We start from the raw sequence: 20690 nt of genomic DNA, 5'->3' as shown, positions 1-20690 counted from the left end.
AGGTGCCACTAACTCAGCGGGGCTTGAATATCCCGCAGCAATTCACCGCACATTTCTGAAACAGCCTTCGAGTTCACAAAGTTCTTGTTCGCCGCACATCCCATACTGCTGAGTTCTTTCTATATTGTGGCGTTTTGAAAGAGCTTTTCCAAGAACATCCAGCGCCCTAAATTTTGCAGGCACCTGTTATGATAGCTCAGTGACAGCGATAGGGGGCTAATTCAGATATCAGAATATATAGTTTTGGCTAGTCAAAATTAACCTTTAAATATTGTGATTATAATTGCAGATGTGTGAAACTCTTGTTTTTTGCGACAGTAGTGGCTCGTTTTTATGGATAGTAGGCTGACAGGAAAGGAGGTATGAGAGAGAGAGAGAGAGAGAGAGAGAGAGAGAGAGAGAGAGAGAGAGAGAGAGAGAGAGAGAGAGAGAGAGAGAGAGAGAGAGAGAGAGAGACATGCGGGAAAGGACCACAGGCCAGATTCAAACCCAGGTCGCCATGGATCGTGTGCGCTAACCACTGCTCCACTAAAGCATGCCCCATGTGAAACTTTAAATGATGAATCAGGCGATGCCATTTGAGATATCTCAAAAGACACTTCGACTCTCAAAAATCTGATTGATTGATATCTTGAAGTGTTTTTTTCACTAGTCATAATATAATTTTTAAGTTATAAATTTTCTTGAAGTATTTTCATGATAGTCAACATTTAGTTTTTCCAAGTCAAAACTTTTTCTTTGATATCTTAGAAGTATTAAATGACTGAATTTCAAACATGTTTCATTTTTGCACGGTTTCTGATCGGGAGGTGGTCGTTAGAGGCTGACCGCCCCCTCTTTGCCCACTGTATACACGATGAGGCTGAAAGTCGGAGCGATACAAAAAAATTCTCGTACGACTGGAAAATCAGCCTGAGAATGGCAAATATCGTACAGTGTATGCCCGGCCTTACTGAGGAACTTAGAAAGTCGGACGATGTATAGACTATGTGTAGCAGGAAAAATAAGGTCTTAACAAATATAAGCTGAAATTCTCCAGATACCATACCATACCAACATTATGAAGCACTTTATACACCGAAAGCACCAAAGTGCAGTACACAATCATAAAATACAATGCAATTTTAAAATAGAAAAGGTAGAGTGTTAAATACATATTAGTATGCAAACAGAATAAAATAAGTGAAACCTCTCAAATTGTGCCAAAAGCCAAGGAAAAAAAGATGAGTCTTAAGAAGGGACTTAAAAACAGCCAGAGAAGAGGCCTGTCTTATGCTCAGAGGCAGATCATTCCATAGCTTAGGAGCTGCCACAGAAAAAGCACGGTCCCCTCTGAGCGTGCATTTTGTCTTTGAGACCCTCAGAAGCAACTGATCAGCTGACCTGAGGGAACGGGAGGGTGTGTAAGAATGTAACAGCTCAGACATATAAGGAGGGGCAAGGCCATTAAGAGTTTTAAAAACAAAATAATTTTAAAATCAATCCTAAAATGTACTGGCAGCCAGTGTAAGGAAGCTAAAGAAGGGGAAATGTGGTCGAATTTTCGTGTACCTGTTAAAAGATGTACAGCAGCATTTTGAACCCTCTGAAGTTGAGAAATATACAAATCACTGACCCCAGTATAAAGTGAGTTACAGTAATCCAGCCATGAGGTCACAAATGCATGGATCACAGTTTCCAAATGTTGTTTTGAAAGAATGGGTTTTATTTTGGCTAGCTGCCTTAAGTGGAAAAAGCTGGACAGATAGGAGGACCTTAACAGTACTATGTGTGGGTTATCATTTAATACTGGATTTGGTTTGAACTAATGCCGTTTAAGGCATCCTAAAATGGTCTTATTGGCAGCCCATATGACTTAAAACAATATTTAAAAAAAGAATACGTCAGTAAATCATCATCCAACCAGAATTCAATGCTTTTCTACATGATTGGTCCTGACCACTGACTGGTTGGTTTGAAACAATAACCGAGCCTTTTACTGATCAACAAATGCTTCTACTGCTACTTACTGTAGTAAAAGAAGTAGAAACCACATGATGGATGCTGTTAGTGAGCTCAAACAATGAAGTTACATAAAAAGCAGACAGATATAAGAAGTATATTCCAAGACCTATTAAGATGTCTGATGTTCGTTTAGGCTGTAGGAGAGAGGCAGACGTTTTAAAGCAAAGTTTCTGGGTTTCATCCTTTTAAGATTTAAACATCTGTCATTTCCCTCTCTGATATTAAACTAAAGGCCTTTTGAAAATCTCTAAATTAAAATAAAGACCTCAATTCTGTCACTACTCCCTCACATACACAGGTTGCCAATGCCTTCGCTCCCAACACAAATAACTGCTGACCCTTTGAGCCGAGGTTTGAAAGCATTTCACTCACTAAGGCCAAGCCCAAAAAGTGTTTTCTACCTTGTTTTGATTTTACTTTGAAAACCACTAACATATATTGACAGTGAAAAGACAGATGATATTTGATTCTGTTCAAGGGTTTAACAACAACAAACCTCCAAAAACAGGTAAGTTAAAAAAAATACTGCTCTCACATATCTTTATACGTGGCACTTCTTCAACAGAAATAAAAAATAAGGTCTGATGGTGAAGAAAATTACCAGATCTTCTAAAAAAAGAAAAAAAAAACCTACAGAAGAGACCTTAAAAACTACATCTGGACTTAATCTTGTATCTTTTTTTTTATTTTGGGACATGCATGAAATGGGGAAGCGACTCTCTACAACTTTTTACCCAAAAAAGGTGGTAGACATTAGTGGATCTTTGATGACTAAAACATGACTAGAAATAGGTTTGAGTTCTCGTCAACGACGAGAAAAAATAAAAATGAGCAGGTTGTTGGTCAGATGTTTAAAATGCATCATTGTAAAGGTATAGTGGAGGATATTCTTATCCAGGGTGGATCATTAAAATAAGTGCTCCTCCTTATTGTCAATCATTCTGGTGATATGTTTACGTAAGGCCATCCTACGTGCTTGTCCCCATTTTCACTTACCGGTGATGAGTCTGGCATAGTGGAAAAGTGCAAATCCTCTTTTGGAAAGTGAGCTTGTATGAGCGATGCAAACAGCAACTTTTAAACAGAGCATGCACAAGGAGAAATAGGCTTATGCACGCTCTTGCACGCGTTCAATAGGCGTTATCTCCTTGGAGCGGGAACAGTATTATGCATGTTCATTTTCTTTAATATGGAAAGGGCCGGTCTTTTTTCAAAATTTGCGGAAATCCTCCACTATACCTTTAATCTCAAGTTTTTCCTTTCAAGATTTTATATGAATATTTTTTTTTTTTTTATTCAAAAGTGGGAACAAGTTAACTGTATTTCCAAGATAAGGTGCATGAGGCGGCAGCAATAAGAGGCTCCTGATTGCTTTCCTCTCTATGGATATTTCTATATTTGTTTCTTTCTGGGCAGTGGACACTCATTTGTCATCAGCGATTCCAATGTATTTATTTTTTCCTCTGAGCTGAGCAAAAGCAGAAGGGAGTGGGCTGCTTGAGTTCGACACAGAACATAAAGAAAAGCTGGGCCATGGAGATAGTTTAGCAGATTTTTTGCGGTGTAATGAAAAAAAGGAGTCGGAATGAAACTCTCAACCAAATCCAAACCTAACTGGCATGTGTGAGAGAATGGGAGCACCTTGCGGTGTGAAGTAAGAAAGACCTTGGAGGCGGCTATTCCTGACATATGCAATGCTAAATAATGCAGCGATCCAGATGGTTCGCATTCCACACCCCAGACTGCCTCCGGCTGCACATTCAGGGCCTGGCAGCATCGCTGTTGGCAGCGAACACGGGCACTCATCTCCTCCTGCACCGACTAAAGCGCGGTCACAGCAAACACTGTGATTCCAGACGTCCGAACATGTTCCCCTTTGAAAGACAGGCTTTTAATATAACAGGTATGAGTCATTATTGCTTCAACCGCAAACTTACAGACAGGATTACATTAGATCTAAGAAGCCTATTGTTTGAGCATTAGGATCATGATTTGTCTTAATTATATGACTTACAGACATACAAAATAAGCAATTAAACTGTCTTGTCTAGTAAATCTGTCAGCTGTAGGTACTTATTTGCTGCAATTTGTTCTTTTATGCTGTAAGGCTTAGCATGGTAACACACTTCACAGTTAATAAAGCCAAAAATTAACTATTTTATAAACCTAAACTGGGCCTACTATATTCAACTGACTGCAAATTCTAAAACGTTCACTAAACCAGTTTAGGTTTAGGTTTGGCCTAAACACTGGAAAAAAATTGAAATCTAGATAAGTCATTTTTTTCTTAAAATAAGTGCATTTTTTCTTGGAATGAGGAGATAAAAGAGACATTTTGCCAATGAAACAAGACAATTTACTCTTAAAATAAGAAAACACCACTGCATTGTCTAATTTCAAGTCCATATTATCTAATTATCTTATATTAAGAGTAAAAATACTCATTATACCTACTCAAATTCAGGGTAAATACGCTTAATTTAAGACATTTTTACTTATTTCTAGATAGTGTTTCCAGTGAACTATTTTAGTGCTTTGCTCCATCTTGACACAAGACAAAACTCCTGGCATGAACACAGAATGCTATGTTTGGCAGAAAACTAACCATCACCCTGAACACACCATCCCAGTGGTGAAAAACAGTCATGCAATGTGGATGCTTTTCTTCAGCAGGGATGGATCCAGGGAAAATACGGTAGCATGAATGGAAAGGAAGCTGATCAATGATGAAATAAAAAGAAAAGGCTGCCAATACAGCATTAGTCTGGAAAAAATAATCCAAATAAGTATTTTTTACTTCAAGTAAGTGCATTTTTTCTTGAATTGAGGAGGTGAGACACTTTGCCATGGGAACAACACAATTTACATTTAAAATAAGAAAGAAAAAAAAAAATTGCATTGTCTCATTTTAAGTGTATATTATCTAATTTATTTATTTTAAGAGTAAAAATGCTCATTTCACTGGCAAATCATCTTATTAACCTACTATAATCAAGGGTAAATACACTTAATTTATGACATGTTTACATATTTCTAGATCTTTTTGCAGTGTAGAGCTATGATTTATATTGATACATATTAAAATGGGCTTGGAAATGTTGAAACCTAAATATACTTGAGTATTTATTTCAACGCTTGAAAACTAATGTTCACTAAAGTTTCCCATCTAATGCGACTGAGCTATGTTGCAAAGAAGAATGGTTGGAAACGTCCATCTCTAGATGAGCAAAGGGGGTAGAGAGAAATCCCAAGAGACCTGCAAATGTAGTTTGAACAAAAGTTCATTGAAAGCTTTGATTGAGCTACTAAATACAAACCTTTCATAATTCTAAAAGCATAAAATCCTTTATAAAGCTCCCTCCAATAGTATTAGCTTTATTTTGGGTCCAATAAATGAGGCAAATGTTTCTTTAATAAAGTATCTTGTGTTGTTTTTTATTTTTAATCCTTTTCTTCCAAATTAAACGGTGAAACTTAAGAATGTGTGTGTTGCACACTGAGTGCACCATCAGGGACGTCGCCAGGAATTTGGTGCCCTATGAAAGACAATTCATATTCAGAATCTGGATTTTACTAAATTCATATAAAATTTTTCAGTATTTGAAATATTTTAGATATTAATGAGGCTTAAAATCGGGGCTGAAACAATCGGATTAATCGATTATTGAAATAATCGTTGACAAATTTATTAATTGATTAATCCCTAACTTGAGAATAGAAACTCTAAAACTGTCGGGTTGAAGTCTTAAGGAACCAGAATGCAAACGTGAGGCGGCAGAGGTGAGTTTTGGAGATTTAATGAAGCAACTGAGGGAGAAATCTAAAAATAACAAATACAGAAAAAAATAGAATCTAGGAAACATCAGGGAAAACATACATGAGGAAAAGACGAGGAAATGCACAGGGAGAGTATATACATTCATATGAAAAAGTTTGGGCACCCCTATTAATCTTAATTATTTTTATTTCTAAATACTTGGGTGTTTGCAACAGCTATTTCAGTTTGATATATTTAATAACTGATGGAGACAGTAATATTTCAGTATTGAATTGAGGCTTATTGGACTAACAGGAAATGTGCAATACGCATTCAAACTAAGTTTGACAGGAAGCAGAACAACGACTTGACTAATGAGCTGATTGGGAGCAGGTGTGGATGGAAGCATCTAGAAGGATGCCAAGGGGAAAGGAAACAAACACAAGGGGGCAGCAGAGAGTAACTGCTAGAAAAGTACTACAAATACAAAGAAACTAATAAAAATAAACTTAAACAGAGGCCAGAACCCTGATAAAAACATGCCTTTAGCTGAAAGAGCAACCAACTTGAGCAGTAATTACACCATAATTGTAAAAAAAATATTAAAATAAAACATTTTGCATTTAAGATAAAAAAAAAACTTCTTTATCTGTCAATCTGCTCTATCCAGAACTTCCTCCTTCGTGAAAAATCTGATTATTAATTTGCAAAATAATCGTTATTTTCAGCCTTATTTATAATTAAGCAGCCAAATACATTCCTGATCTTCCTGGGATTGTAAACAGAGCCTCTGATTTTCTTCCCTAAATAACAGACATTACCCACATGTTTGAAAAAAAGGGAAAAACAAGCAACATGGCTTATTATGGAAAAGAAAAGAAATATCTTTTGGTTATTCTGTTTCAGTGACGCTGGCTCACTGCCTGGGAAACCAAGTATAATTTGTTCAATTCCCCTCGGAATACGCATTTAAATAAATACCCGGCCTCACATCGAGATTTAGGGAGAAAACAGCAGTGAGTTAGGGATTCTAGCCCGTCTTTTACCTGGACTTTGACAATCAGCTGAAACACTGTTTGTTCCCACTTCCCAGGCAGTGAAGGGAAGTTCCAACCCAGAGCAGAACTGAACAGGATGAGCTTAGATTCAACTTGTTTACTGCAACACTAAATATAAAGGAGAAGGAAAAAGAAGCAACTGACTACAGATACTCTGACCAATCCAGGGAGGTTTGCAGGGATACGACACAGATGCTGAACAGGCTGAAAAAGGGTGACTCAGATGTCATGGACGACGTCTGAATGCTGTGCACCCACTCACTCTCTGTGTAGAGGGACCAAAGTTTAATCAGGATGGATTATTGGACAGGATAAAAGACCTGACTGACTCAGTGCCATCTGACTTTTGACTAAACGAGTGCGTCACATATTATCACAACTTGCGAAAAGGAGGTTTTGTTGTTTCTCTTCCTCTCTTTCAACAGACCAGTAACACCAGGAAACAATGAAAAGTACAAAATTCAAACAACACTGAAAAAAAAAAAAATGCTTAATCATATTTACTTAACACAATTGTTTTAGGTCCTACCCCACTAACATGAAACATTTGTGTTAAAGTAACTAAAAATGATTAATGACATGTCAAAAACGGTTGCAATATTCTTTTCAGTGAACACAAATGTCCCAAAAAATGGCTTTACTGTCTTAAACTGTCCTGAATTAACAGACAGTCAACCATGGTACCTAAAGGAGCAGTTATCAATATGTGGATGAGTAGCAGGGACAATTTGGGTTCCTGGACTGCAATTCAAAGATGATTTAAACACACCTTCCAGACAAGCTATTACTGACCATTTAAAAGAGTTCTTAGGATGTAATTATTTTAATAGGACACAAAGTAATTTTATTTTAATAGGAATGCTGTTGGCATTCTTTACAATTCCTAAAAAACTACTACCTAAACCTACATGTCCTAATATTTTAACTACACTGTATTGTTTGTTGTTGTGATTTTTTATTTTACTATTCTTATAGTCTATTCTTTTTTTGATCCCTTTTTTATTTTAACTTGTTAAGTCCTTCAACTTTTAAAAGTCCTTCATTTTAGCCACTGACATCCCTACATTTCACCCCCATGCAGCAATTAATGAGAACTCTATTCAGAAATATTCACTAACTCGTATTTTAAAAAGCCAAATTTAATGCAACCGGATCTAATTTCACTTGTTTTATCAAACAGGGCTTAATACTATCAGCTTTTTTTAAAGAACAAGCGACTAAACAACTGTTCTCATTTATTTAAATAGACAGTTGCTTCTCCATATTTTAATGAAGCCTAAACGAACTGGAATAATGTATGCCTTTATATTGTTATGGAAATGAGGAAGAAGAGAAAAGCCCTAAATATCTGCATTTTTTTAAACATCCTTCAACTAAAAGAAAATCTGAGCACTTTATCTAATAAAAAATGCAAGCTTAAAGGAATAGTACACCCAAAACATGATTAGCCTTCATTTTCTACTCACCTCCATGCTGAACAACACTCTGGAGTACTTTTTTGATATCTCAAATGCATCTGGAGATCTGGGAGACTTCTTGCTGTCTGCTGACATTCAAATAATGGAGGTCCATGGCGCCCGAGACAGAAAGGTCCATAAAAGTCCACAAAAACGTGTCAATATTCCTCCATACTGCTCGTCCAATGTAATCCAAGTGTCCTGAGTGGGTAGCATCCAGAATTTACTCGAAACGAAGTAATTTAGAATGTTTTTAGAGCATAAACAGTAGTGTATAGGATTTCCTAATAGCGCCCCCATGCGCGCTCACGATTCTACGGAAGCCGGCAGACCAAACCGGAAGGAAGTGCGCATTCAGCGTCTGGTCTGCCAATAATGCAAGCGTAGAAGAAGAAATGTGCTGTTTACCTGTGCAAAGAAAGAAACAACGAAAGAAAAATGTCTGAGGACTTCAGTGTTGAGGAAGAGCATGAGTTCTTTGCCGAGCTGAATGCGCTGGTTTGGTCTGCCGGCTTCCGTAGAATCGTGAGCGCGCATGGGGGCGCTATTAGGAAATCCTATACACTACTGTTTAGGCTCTAAAACGTTCTAAATGACTTCGTTTCGAGTAAATTCTGGATGCTACCCACTCAGGACACTTGGATTACATTGGACGAGCAGTATGGAGGAATATTGACAAGTTTTTGTGGACTTTTGTGGACCTTTCTGTCTCGGGCGCCATAGACCTCCATTATTTGAATGTCAGCAGACAGCAAGAAGTCTCCCAGATCTCCAGATGCATTTGAGATATCAAAAAAGTACTCCAGAGTGTTGTTCAGCATGGAGGTGAGTAGAAAATGAAGGCTAATCATGTTTTGGGTGTACTATTCCTTTAACCTTCTCTTGAGCGGTGAAAAATTTATATATTCTTATTTTTTACTTTCTAAATAATTCTTGGTCCGCAGGTACATTCAACATAGTAATTTTGGCCTAAAGCAAAGGGAGAATGAATTGTCCAAAGCAAATACAGGCCAATGGTAACATTGGAGGAGCAGCAGAGTTTCTCTGTTCAAGTTTTCCCAGCTTTTATTGTCATTACACTGTCACATGTACAGAGCAATGATATTAACTCTCTGCATTTAACCCATCCCCTTTGGGAGAAGTGCGCTGCCATCGTGGGGTGCCCGGGGAGCAGTGTGGGGTTAAAGCTTTTTTTTTTTTTTACACCTTACAGGCTAAAAAAAGTTTCAAGTTTGAAATAAATCAATGAAAGATGTAATATCGTTATGCATTTTTTTTTTTTTAGAAACAACAGCAAATAACAAAAGTAGAAAATTTGCATCAAAAAATACTGTAAAAATACTGCACAAAATCAGTGCAATGAGTGCAATGCAATACCTCGGCTCCAGACATCCCCGCCACCTTGAGAGACGCTCCGCTGCACCTCTCCCAAATTGTAGCTGACCGCAAACAGTGCCGCAGACAGGAGGCCGGCTTGTTTTGTTTTGATGACCGAAATTGCGGAAAACAACTCGAGCGAGGTGCACGAGAACGCTGGTACCCTTTTTCCACCTGGATCTCCGCTCTTTTTGGCCCTCATGTCCCTCCGTCGTCGGACTAAACTCTTCCCCACTTCCTCGCCGCCTCGGCCGTATCTAGACCCACAGTGTGTAGCTCAGACCACGCAGCACGGGAGGGAGAATTATACCCAGGAGCAAATGGATAAAAATAGACCGGAGGAAAAAAAAACATGAATCGATTCTCTTGCAGACATGTCGATGCATCGGATCGTTGGCTGTTCGATCGATGCATCGATACAAAACGATTATTATTTACACCCCTAGTTGCACCCAAAGCCAAAACAAGCGGCGCCACTGCCATTGTTTCGGAAACACTCAGTGGTGAACTGTATGTCTTCAGACGTTGGATGAGGGGTTGTAGACAAGCTCGTCAAACCGACACGCGGACCCCCACAATTCTCGCTAGTTCGTGAATGTCCCTCTTGCGTTGACAGACCATGCTTCAAAATTGGGCATAAATCAAAAATATCTGCGTCATACCTGTAACAAGCTAACTGCGACACACTGCTGCGGGAATATAACCATCCCTCTAGGGTCTTTTGCTCAGTGAACCAGAGTGGCAGTCTGTGGGAGTGGGGCTCTTACTCAGAACATCAACACTCCAACGTCTATGCCCTAACCACTAGGCTGCCACTCAATCAAGCTGGAGCCTAAAACTGAACTTTAAGGCTTAAATGTACCAATCATTTCTATTATGGTGGAAGAATCATCCTATAGCACAACTGCCGCTGCTCAGAAGTGACAAAAAGACGGAACTTAATTTAAATTGGCAACGGTTCCCCTTCAAGCAGGACAATAAGCAACACCTTATTGACAATAAGCAACACCTTATTGACAATAAGCAACACCTGGAGTTGCAAATACAATGGATTACATCAAAGAATGTGGAGGGGTTAAAATGGTCTAGTCAAAGTTAAAACCTAAAGCCATCATTGTAGACCAGACGTTTGGAGATGTTAAAATCTACCGATTTTGAGCATTTTTGCAAAGAAATTTTAAAAAATGCAAACTTTCTGTCTTTGCAAAGTTTGTAGAGATCATCCAGAATGTGCAATTTTTTAAATGTTAATTTTCTTCTTTTTATTCAGCAAAAGTTTAAATGTTGATAAAGTCTTCAGAGAAGACAAGAGATGCAACCCTGATAGAGCACACAGTCACAAGTGGTAAACAAAATAACACTTATTGCGTTTGAACCACATTTCCACTCGTGCTTTTTGCTACAGAGATCTGACATCTTAGACTATAAACTGAAGGCAGCTCCTGAGGATAAGGCAAACAAAGGTCCAGCTGTATACATACTGGAGCAGAGCTGTAAACAGCCACAAGCGAGCACACAGAAGCCTGTTCCACGGTGGGGCGTAAACAGAGGGCGGGGGCCATCTGTAGTTGGGGTTTCAAAAGAAAAAGCAGAAAGACACAAGGTGGCTTCTTCTCAAACCAGTTTCACGTGTGGATTCTGGAAACAGAGGTATGACAGACACAGGAAGTGTCTGTTTCCTATTATTCTCTAGTAAATACCTCAACCTTTCCTTTCTGGGACAGCGCTGTCAGATCCAGGGTTACTAGATGTTCACACATATGCTGCTGATGCTGAGGACAAACGCTGATTCATCACCATCATCCAGGGGTTAGGGCGAGGTCAGATCACAGGATGGGTTATTTCATCAAATTATTATGCTCTAATGCCAAAGAATATTCTCATAGGTAAAGTCAAACAGTTATAGTAAGGAGGGATTAGTGATAGAAAAGAAATGTTTTGTATTACCAAAATGATCATTCTATTAACAGACAATCAAATACTCTCTTATCAACAAGAGATCAATAAATCACCACTTAACAATTAATCAATTACTAAATTAGTTGACCATTATTTCAATAATCGATTGATCATGAATAATCTGATTAATTGTTTCAGCCCTAGATGTCTTTATATTGATAAGAAAGAAGAGCAAAGTCATCAATATCTGGATTTTTTTTACACGTCCTTCAACTAAAAAAATGGACCACTTTCTCAAATGAAACTCGTAGTTATTTGCCTTTTGACAAAATGACAGTAAGAACCTACATTCTTTAGGAACTTCTCACTGTTTCAATGTTAAATCCCCATGGTAACAATAATAATACCTACAATAAATGTTAAAGTCAACTTAAAATATAAAAGGTGTTGTTTTCATCAAAGACGAGGGTGATGAAATCATTTCATGGCGATAACGGAAACTGACGAGGTAAACGAGGATCTTTGATGACTAAAACATGACAGTCATAGGTTTGAGTTTTCATCGACGAGACAAGATGAAGTTAAAATTAGCAATTCTCAGTCAGACGTTTAAACTGTAATCTACTAAGCAGCATCAGTCGTTGTTAGATCCTGCTTCCCACCTGGCGTGCAGCGCTACACATGCTGCAGGAGCATAGATGGATCACGGCAGCAGCGGTAGAGTCTCAGAAAATAATGCTCAACAATCCTCAACTCTGATAAACTGCTCTGAACTTCCCTCTGTGCTTGTGCAGAAATGCGTCTTTGCACGCGGGGCTCCGGGTCTGCGCTTCCCGCTGCACTCTTAATTGTTCACTCTCAGCAGTCTGGCTCTTCCTGCTCTCACTACTTAATAAACTGTGTAGCTGATCATCCTCTACTAAGCATAAAAAAATACCTTTACTATCAACATTTTATTTCTTCCAGCTCGCAAGAGGTGAGAATAGACTTTCTTTAATTTCTACCAAAAGGAATCCCTAAATTATATCCATATAATATATTTCATTGCATTCTGTTTCTTTTTGGACAAAGAGCCAGCTGCAAACGTACATCGGTCTTTGAATATTTCTCGCTAATTGTTCTCGTTTCTATCTATTTAAATATGATGTTTCCTTGTATTGCCATCAAACATTTTCTCTGTTTCCATTAAATATGTCAACATTTTATTTAGCATATTCATTCAATTTAGGTCTGGATTGCCATGACATTACAAGGCAATAATGTAGGTTCTCTCTGTATTATTTTTTTTATATCAAAACCCTGTGGATTTAATCTACTTTGACCCCTAGCAGCAGTAACCGAGGGGTAAATTCTCATAAATAAAGCCAAAATTGCCAAAGTAGAAAGAAGAATGCTTTTGTTGTTTGCTTTTTTTGGAAAAATGAATATTTTATTAATCTGTGTGTAATGCATAATTCATAGATCAGGAAGTGTTTGCTTTGGGAAGGAAACCTTGTATGTCTAAAACCATTCCTTTATTGGACATTTTGTAGGTTATCTGTCTGCTGTATTAACCAATATGATGTGTTGAACTAGATCTGCTATTTTCACAACTTTTGTGAGACACTTTTTTTCATAAAGTAGTGAATTAATTCATAAAAAAATGTTTATATGAATTCTATAAATCAAAGTTTTCTGCCCAACAGCAATGATGAACAGCACGGCAGCATTCTATACCCAGCTATTGTAGTATCTAGGCTAGAGCTGTCATATTGTAATGACAAAAATGCGACTAACACTAATGATAGGTTTCGTCCTGAAGACTAAGACTAAATCTAAGATGGCTGTAAAAACAACGCTGATTTAGAAATAATCAAAATCTCATCAAGCCAGAAAAGTAAAAACTACATATTTTCAATGCTATTGTCACATCTTTATGTATGGTTCTTATATAGAAATTGGGCTAAAGTAAAACTAAACCATATGAAACACCACCATTCAGGAATGGAGAACAAAAATCTGAGGTGTGCCTCTCTGAAAACAGATTTAGCTCAATAACTCGTCATTTGTCCTAAGCCTATTTCAGGAGACACTTTTTATCCAGGATTCGTTCTTGGTCTTCATGCAGCTGTGTGTATAATCCAGGCGCTGACACAGAATGTAGCGCTGAAGCTCACCCCCAATGCTATAACTCTACATCACTGAAAGAGGTAGTCAGAAATCAAAGTTGGCAAAGAAGGTGTGAAAGGAAAGCCTGTGCTAGCACCTCTATTATTGCGGACTTGCCTTTGCAGCAGTATTGAGGAACCACCTGATTAAAAAGGTCTTCTCTGAAATCAATTCATTTGCATTAAGATTTATTCAACAAAAAGAATTAACTCCAGATCACTAAGAATGATCCGTCAGGCACTAGAAAATATTGTCTCAGTGTTTAATATCTTGAATTAGGTTATAAAGGTCATGAGAAATGTGATTTTAAAATTATTAAAATAAGAACAACTTACTCTATGTCTATATTTATGCAGCTTTATCACACTTTTCTTTCACTCCTACTAAAAAATGTGACAACATCAGCAGAATTGGTGCAAAAACTTCTCGGTAAATAAAAGAGGTGTTTGCCCTGGCCAATAAATTCCTTGGACCAACACATCACGTCACTGCTGTTATCAGAGAGCCTTATGGGAGACTGTAACACTGACCTCCTAACCCCACTTAGAGGGGAGAAGTTTCTCACATGTATGTCTGGCTGGTGGAGCTCTGTGGAAAAAATGTGCGGAGCAAGAAGCGGAGGAGTAGTGAGAGAAAGAGACATTCCTCAAACGAAGGACAGGGTCAGACAGAGGGACGGGGAGGGACTCAGAGCGTATCTTAATCTGGGAGATGTTTTGGTTCAGGGCAGATGTGAGAACCTGAACCGAAGCCACATTCCCAGATCTAGACACTGCAGACAGTCAGAGAGCAGAGGGGATGCACATGCATGTTCAAGCATGCACTCAGCCACACGTGCATACTGTACATATGCTCCCACAAACTATCATTGTTGACTATGAGTGCATATGTGTGTTTAAATGTTTCACTGCAGCCAACAAAGCCTGCTCTGTCTCAACCCAACCCCCCCCTCAAAATCTATGTGAATCTCACAAGCTTTGCTGGTCTCTCTGGGACTCCTCAGTGCTTCTGTCGTACATGACGTGACCGACACAGACCTGGGATCACATACGCTGCACGCTCTCCAGAGAGCAGAACCTTATCTGGATCAGATATGTTCCCAGGATCAGATATGGCAGCATGTCGGTCCGGTTCTGTTTTGCAATAGAAACCTCATCTGCTGCTCCTCAGTAAACAAGACATTTCCCACTGTGCACAATCAAAGCCCCAGTGTTTGACTTGTCTAGTCAGAAGGAATTCAGCTAATCTAGTTGCTCACTAGTTCCTATGAGTCAGTTTGACTCTAAGCTAAAGGTGTGATTTATGCTTCTCCAAACAGGCCTAATGAAACAGACACCGTCCCGTTACTGAAAACACATGCCGGCGGTTGGGACTGTGTACTCAGTCAGAAAATACAGGCGGGAAAAATTACTGGATGTGCTAATATGACCAATTAGGGTTTTTATCCCCGACTTACTTGGATTTCCCCCTTTGAAATCTGTCTAAATAAATAAGCCTTCAGCCGTTAAGCCTTTTGGGCGTTATGACGTTTTTCTATGTAGTAAGGTATTCCACCAGCAGGGGGCGGTTTGGCAAATGCGCTTCTGCAAATTTGGAATGTGTGATTATAGATGAATATGGAGCAGATATGAGCGATTTGCCGTAAGAAAGGTGTGGTGAGGATTAACAACTTTTAGACAGAGAAGCATATCTGCTTCCTCTCCTGTCTGTTCCAGAGAACTGCTGGAGAGAAAAACTCCCAACTGTTTTCATTCACATGCTGAATGAAAGATAACGCTGTTTGGAAATATTTGGAAATGTAAAAAAAAAAAAAACACAGTCATTATGTGGGAAGCAAGGAAGTGACCCCCATATGTCTAATAAAGGTAGCGCTGTTTGGAAACTTGACTTGCTATGAGCTGGACTCTGAAGAAAACCACACATTACTTTAGACATGTGAATGTAATGTGATTCTCGTTATTGTCCCACAATGGAGGGAATTCGTTCTCTGCATTTTGACCCATCTCCTTGGGGAGCAGTGGGCTGCCATTGAGTGGTGCTCTGGGAGCAATCATGGGTAAAGGGTCTTGCTCAGGGACCCAGAGTGCATGTTGTAGGGATCGAACCGGGTACTTTCAACCTTCTCAGAGCACAAGCGCACTGCTCTAACCAAATAGGTTAGAGGTCACGGATTAGTGGAACGGGGTCCAGATCCGAACCCACCTGCTGGCTAATCCAGACCCAACCTTTTGGGTTTATAACTTACTGCATGTTGTCCAATGACACTGTCTAACTTCACTTGTGCCGCTTCTCCTGTTTGTATGCTAAAGCCATTCGTAGCGTCCGGCACTAGGATACACGTGACACAAGTTAGCCAATGAGCATTCAGTCTGAGCTGCTGCTGCTGCTACTTTTAGACACAGCAGGCAAACCTGTTTCAACCCATGCGATTAGAACAAGAAAGCAGAGAAAGTGTGGACTGCTGGAAGAACTGCAGTGAACTGGTGAAAGAAAAGTGAAATGGTGTGATCAAAGATGACCCTGTACATTTAAAGTATGTTTGGTTCAACCTGCAGCTGTGAAGCAGGATTCTCCATCATGAACAGAATCAAAAATAAATATGGATCCAGGCTCAGAATGAGCACCTTGATATGTGCTTTAGAATGGCTTAGTCTCCATTCAAACCCAGGTTTAAAGCCTTGCAGGGCAGAATAGAGCCCACCGCTCCCATTAAGCTGTAAAAATATAAAAAAATATTTAAAAAAAAAAAGGTCAGTTCAGGTTTTTTATAAAATATTTGAAAATAGGAAATTGTCTATATACCAAACTGAACGATTGTTGTTCTCTACTTCAAAAAACACTTTAGATTAAAAAATGGATTATATTATATTTAGTTAGTAATAGTTTATTTTTTATATTTTTGTATTTAAAATTTCAAGGTATTTCATGGATGCATAAAAACCTCAATTTATTTCAGTGTTAAATTCTTTTTAAAGTAACAGATTATAATTTAAAATGTCTCCGGACCTTTACTGGTTGATTATTTTCTTTATTCAGACCCCACTATTTTTTAATTGGTTACCCCTGCTATAGGCCAACGCTCCCCATCTCGGGTTATCTTTGCAGCAGTGCTGGTAATTGACAAATTATCACCCAATCACATGTTTTTATTATTTATTCTGTCAAATTAGCAAACATTAACTCACTTCTCTTATGTGTTCCTTTATCTTCCAGGCAGCCCAGCAGGTTGATGCGACTGGCTGCCCTTCCTGAGGCGGCCTCTTCCTGTTTAAAAGGAACTGGACTCCCCGCTATCATCTGAAACCCCATGACTGTTAAACACAGGGTGTTTATACAGAGCAACCTTTCTGAACAAGGCAATGCTTTCACAAGCTGGCATTTATTAAATGATAACCTACTGTCCTACAGGACCTATTGGAGTCTTGTTCACTTTGTGAGAGTTGGATAGAGCAAGAGATGGACAGATGGACTGAGGCTGCCTAAAGTATTTTGGGAGCTGCTCTCATCTTTCATGGAAAGGAAAAACCAGAGTTAAAAGCTAAAGCTCTCAATTTACCCATCCACCTTACCCAACTGCATGATTATGAAATATAGATTAAAAAGGCGGGCCCAGGGAATACAGTGAATAGCTCAAATATAGGTGGTCCTTAATCAGCTTTAGAGACAGTAAAGCTTGTTCATTCAGCCTAGCTTTAACAAAAAGGAAGGTGTGTTCTTGCACCTCAGTAGGATTCCTCCTTAGGGCCCTCTGGGAGCATCTCAAGGCAAATCCCAACAGGGAGGCCCCTGAGGCAGAAACAAGACTCAATAGGAGTACTATGCTGTATTTCCATTTTAGCAAGAACATGGCTTTGAATTGTACATAGAAACTGAGAAGTGAAAAAGATAATGAGGTCTCCCTCTTGGAATGATTGCCCCTACAACCTGAGTTCCATGATTTCACTTGGAACATAAAGTTATTTTCACACCGAGTAAGGGCTTAAAATGTTATTTCTTTACCTTTTGTGTTCAATATTTCTTTTAACTTCTAGAATGTTCATGAATCTGGAACACCTTAAGCCAGGCTTAAGCTGTACAATTTTGTTGCCCTTTTCGGGTCGACTTTCCAGTCCTGCAAGAATTTTTCAATCGGCCCAAGTTTCAGCCTTATCGTTCGCGGTGCGCCGTGTAGCGTACGGGGGTTAACGAGGGGCCATCAGCCTCTCCTGACCACCTCCTGATCAGGAATCGAGAAGTCCAGAGAAAATCAAACATGTTTGAAATTCAGTTGGCCATATTGGGCAAATTCGGTCAGTGGGCATGCGCAAAAAAGGATTCTTCTTCCTCTCACATGAAAACATAGAATCATGGTAGGGGTGCAAGTGAAATGGAGTTCTTTCTGTTAAACTGACAGACCGTAGTAGCCATGTTTGCTCAGCCATGTCTTCTTCCAAAAACATTGTCGCCTTCTACTCATTTGGCTTCTGGATAGAAGCCAAATGAGAGTCAGAGTAGCGCCATCTAATCGCGGAGCTGAGTCCGACGTGGTTTTTAGACATGCAGTGTGAGCAGGTAGATCACATCAGAGCGTTGGGTTGCACAGTGTGACAACATGCAGCGTGAGCTGTGACCTCAAACTGTACGATGAAACCCTGCGGGTTAGCCGTACAGTGTGAGCTGTAGCTGCGTGCAACGATTGAAAAAATTGCACAACGTATGCCCGGCTTTAGCTTTTCAAATGGATCATCTTCAGTTTATTTGTTCACTTATTTAACTAGCATCTGCAATTGTTGAGAAATCAAGTTGAGATAAAAAAAAAAGTTTTTCAGGTACATCAAAACATTTTCTATTCCCTTAATTATTTGTAATTTTTCATCCCTAAGGTATTGTAGATTGTACAAACAATGTAATATATTCCTGTATTTGCAATAGAATAGAATAGAAAATCCCTTTATTGTCCCACCCTGGGAAGTTCTGGTGTTTACAGCAGCAAAAAGATTATATAAAATAAAATATCTTGACAAACCTAACTCCTGCTGATCTTTCCTTCTGCTAAACTCATCTACCTTAGTTTTAGTTTTCACTCATAGTTCAGGTCACAAATCATCTTGTTGAGGGTTTCCATAGAAAAAGATTCCATTTAAAGACCTTAACTCAACACCAACGCGCTACAAAAGGACCGTATCCATAAATAAACCACAATATTTTCATTTTGACATTTCCCATGATTCCCAGCAGAGTAGAACTTTTACAGAGGAGGCAGTCAGAAGATTTTGGCTGAACTCTTTCTGTTATGGTGAGTAAAACCCAGAAAGAAACCAGAGTTAAAAATAACAGCAATTACTCTGACTATACTCTGGTGTACATTTAGCCAACAGTGATGAAGGCTTAAATTAGCTCACTAGTTTCTCCTTGTTATCTTAATAGTTTCTTAGAAACTCCCTTAGTGTGTTGCAGGGCACTCAACCTGTTTGCCCGTTGCTATGTATCAACTGTTTTTATTTCTACTCTACCTTCAGAAATAGATGTGTGAAAACATTTTTTTTTTTTTTGTGTGTGTGAAAACCACTAAAATGTGGTTTATCTGGGTCCCACAGGGAAAGCTTTAAAGTCATTCAAGCTGATATTTAACACTTCCCCTCTCAATATGTTCTGTGAAATGAAATGACTGTGTTTCAAGATTGACATCAGCATGGTGGGATGTTGGTGGGGGTGTTAGTTTTCCAGCGTGGAGGGGAAACACCTGCCTGCCTGCTGTGCGGCAATGGTGTGACTCAGGGCGTTCCTCTGCAGGAATTAAACCCAGACCCATCAAAACTGGTGCTAAAGGCTCGCCACCGCCCGCTGTTTCATAACAGCTGACTCTTTAGCAAGAGAGCCACAGAGGAGATGAAGTGGCTCTCCATAATTTCCTACTTGTTGCTCGGTGCTTACAGTAGTTCCCTTGGCTACAGGTAATGAGAAAGCAGCTGAAAGGAAGCAACAGCAAGAGGAGAAATAATACATTAAAACTAAATCTGGAATCTTGGTAGAAAAGGTATTGATTTGAACTTTTAAGGAGTGGCACCCTAGTGGTTAGGGCATTGCGCTTGGAATCCAGAGGTTCTGAATTCTGAGTTCTGCCATGCTGGGTCCCTGAGCATAGACCCTTAACCCCACAGTGCTCCCTGGGTACCAAACAATGGCAGCCCACTGCTCCCCAATGGGATGGGTTAAAGGTGCGGGTGCCTATCTCCAACAGCCTACGTGCAAGAGGCGGCGTACACCCTGGACAGGTCTCAGTCCATCGCAGCGCAACACAGAGACAAACAGGACAAACAACCATTCATGCACACACTCACACATAAGGAGAGTATAGAGAAGCCAATTAACCTAACAGTCATGTTTTTGGACTGTGGGTGGAAGTCGGAGTACCCGGAGAGAACCCACACACGCTCAGGGAGAACATGCAAACTCCATGCAGAAAGACCGAAGGCTGGGAACTTAACCCAGAATCTTCTCGCTGCGCCACTGAGCAACCCGATGGGTTAAGTGCAGAAGTAAATTTCGCCAATGTGAGATCCATAAAGTTAAATTATTATTATTTAATATTATTTTGAGCCGCTTTAAATGTTCAAACCCTTTAGTCTAAAACTATTAAAAGAAGATGCCAGAAAAATGAGAGATCAGAACTGAACACAAACTGCTAGTAAACTGATTAAAATCAGGCTGCTATGCTTTTATCTCACTAGTGCAGTCAAACAGTGTCCAATATGTCATGTTTTCTGACATATTGTGATTTAGTTCATAACTTGAGGTAAAATATGTTGTATTTTTTTTTTTTGGTCTTTTTAAACATTGATTCTTGTGACTTCTTTAGGTGCGTTTGTCAATTTTAATCTACTTCTGTTCTGAAGAGTTGAGATCAGGGGTGTGGGATAAAATTGATTTGACGATGTATCATGATTTTTGGCTGCATGATATATTATTGATGTTTCAGCTCCTAGTATCAATTAAAAAAAAACATTTTAA

General features: G+C 39.1%; 1 protein-coding gene across 2 annotated transcripts in view; it reads right to left on the bottom strand.

Annotated features, from left to right (window-relative positions):
* Positions 1 to 20690, bottom strand: part of gas7b (growth arrest-specific 7b) — a 99495-nt gene that overhangs the window by 65708 nt on the left and 13097 nt on the right. The window contains exon 1 of one of the 2 annotated variants that reach the window (XM_038305413.1): positions 6808 to 6937. The exons of the other annotated variant lie outside the window; for it this stretch is intronic. The gene's annotated coding sequence lies outside the window, so the exon portion shown is untranslated. Of the gene's footprint in view, positions 1 to 6807; positions 6938 to 20690 lie in introns of those variants that run through there. 2 annotated transcript variants of the gene reach the window in all.

The sequence above is a fragment of the Cyprinodon tularosa genome, unplaced genomic scaffold, assembly GCF_016077235.1.
Source record: "Cyprinodon tularosa strain WSP-4 unplaced genomic scaffold, ASM1607723v1 ctg558, whole genome shotgun sequence".
Classification (NCBI taxonomy): Eukaryota; Metazoa; Chordata; class Actinopteri; order Cyprinodontiformes; family Cyprinodontidae; genus Cyprinodon; species Cyprinodon tularosa.
Note: the sequence above shows the minus strand (reverse complement) of the source record. Positions and strands in the feature narration are given on the sequence as shown.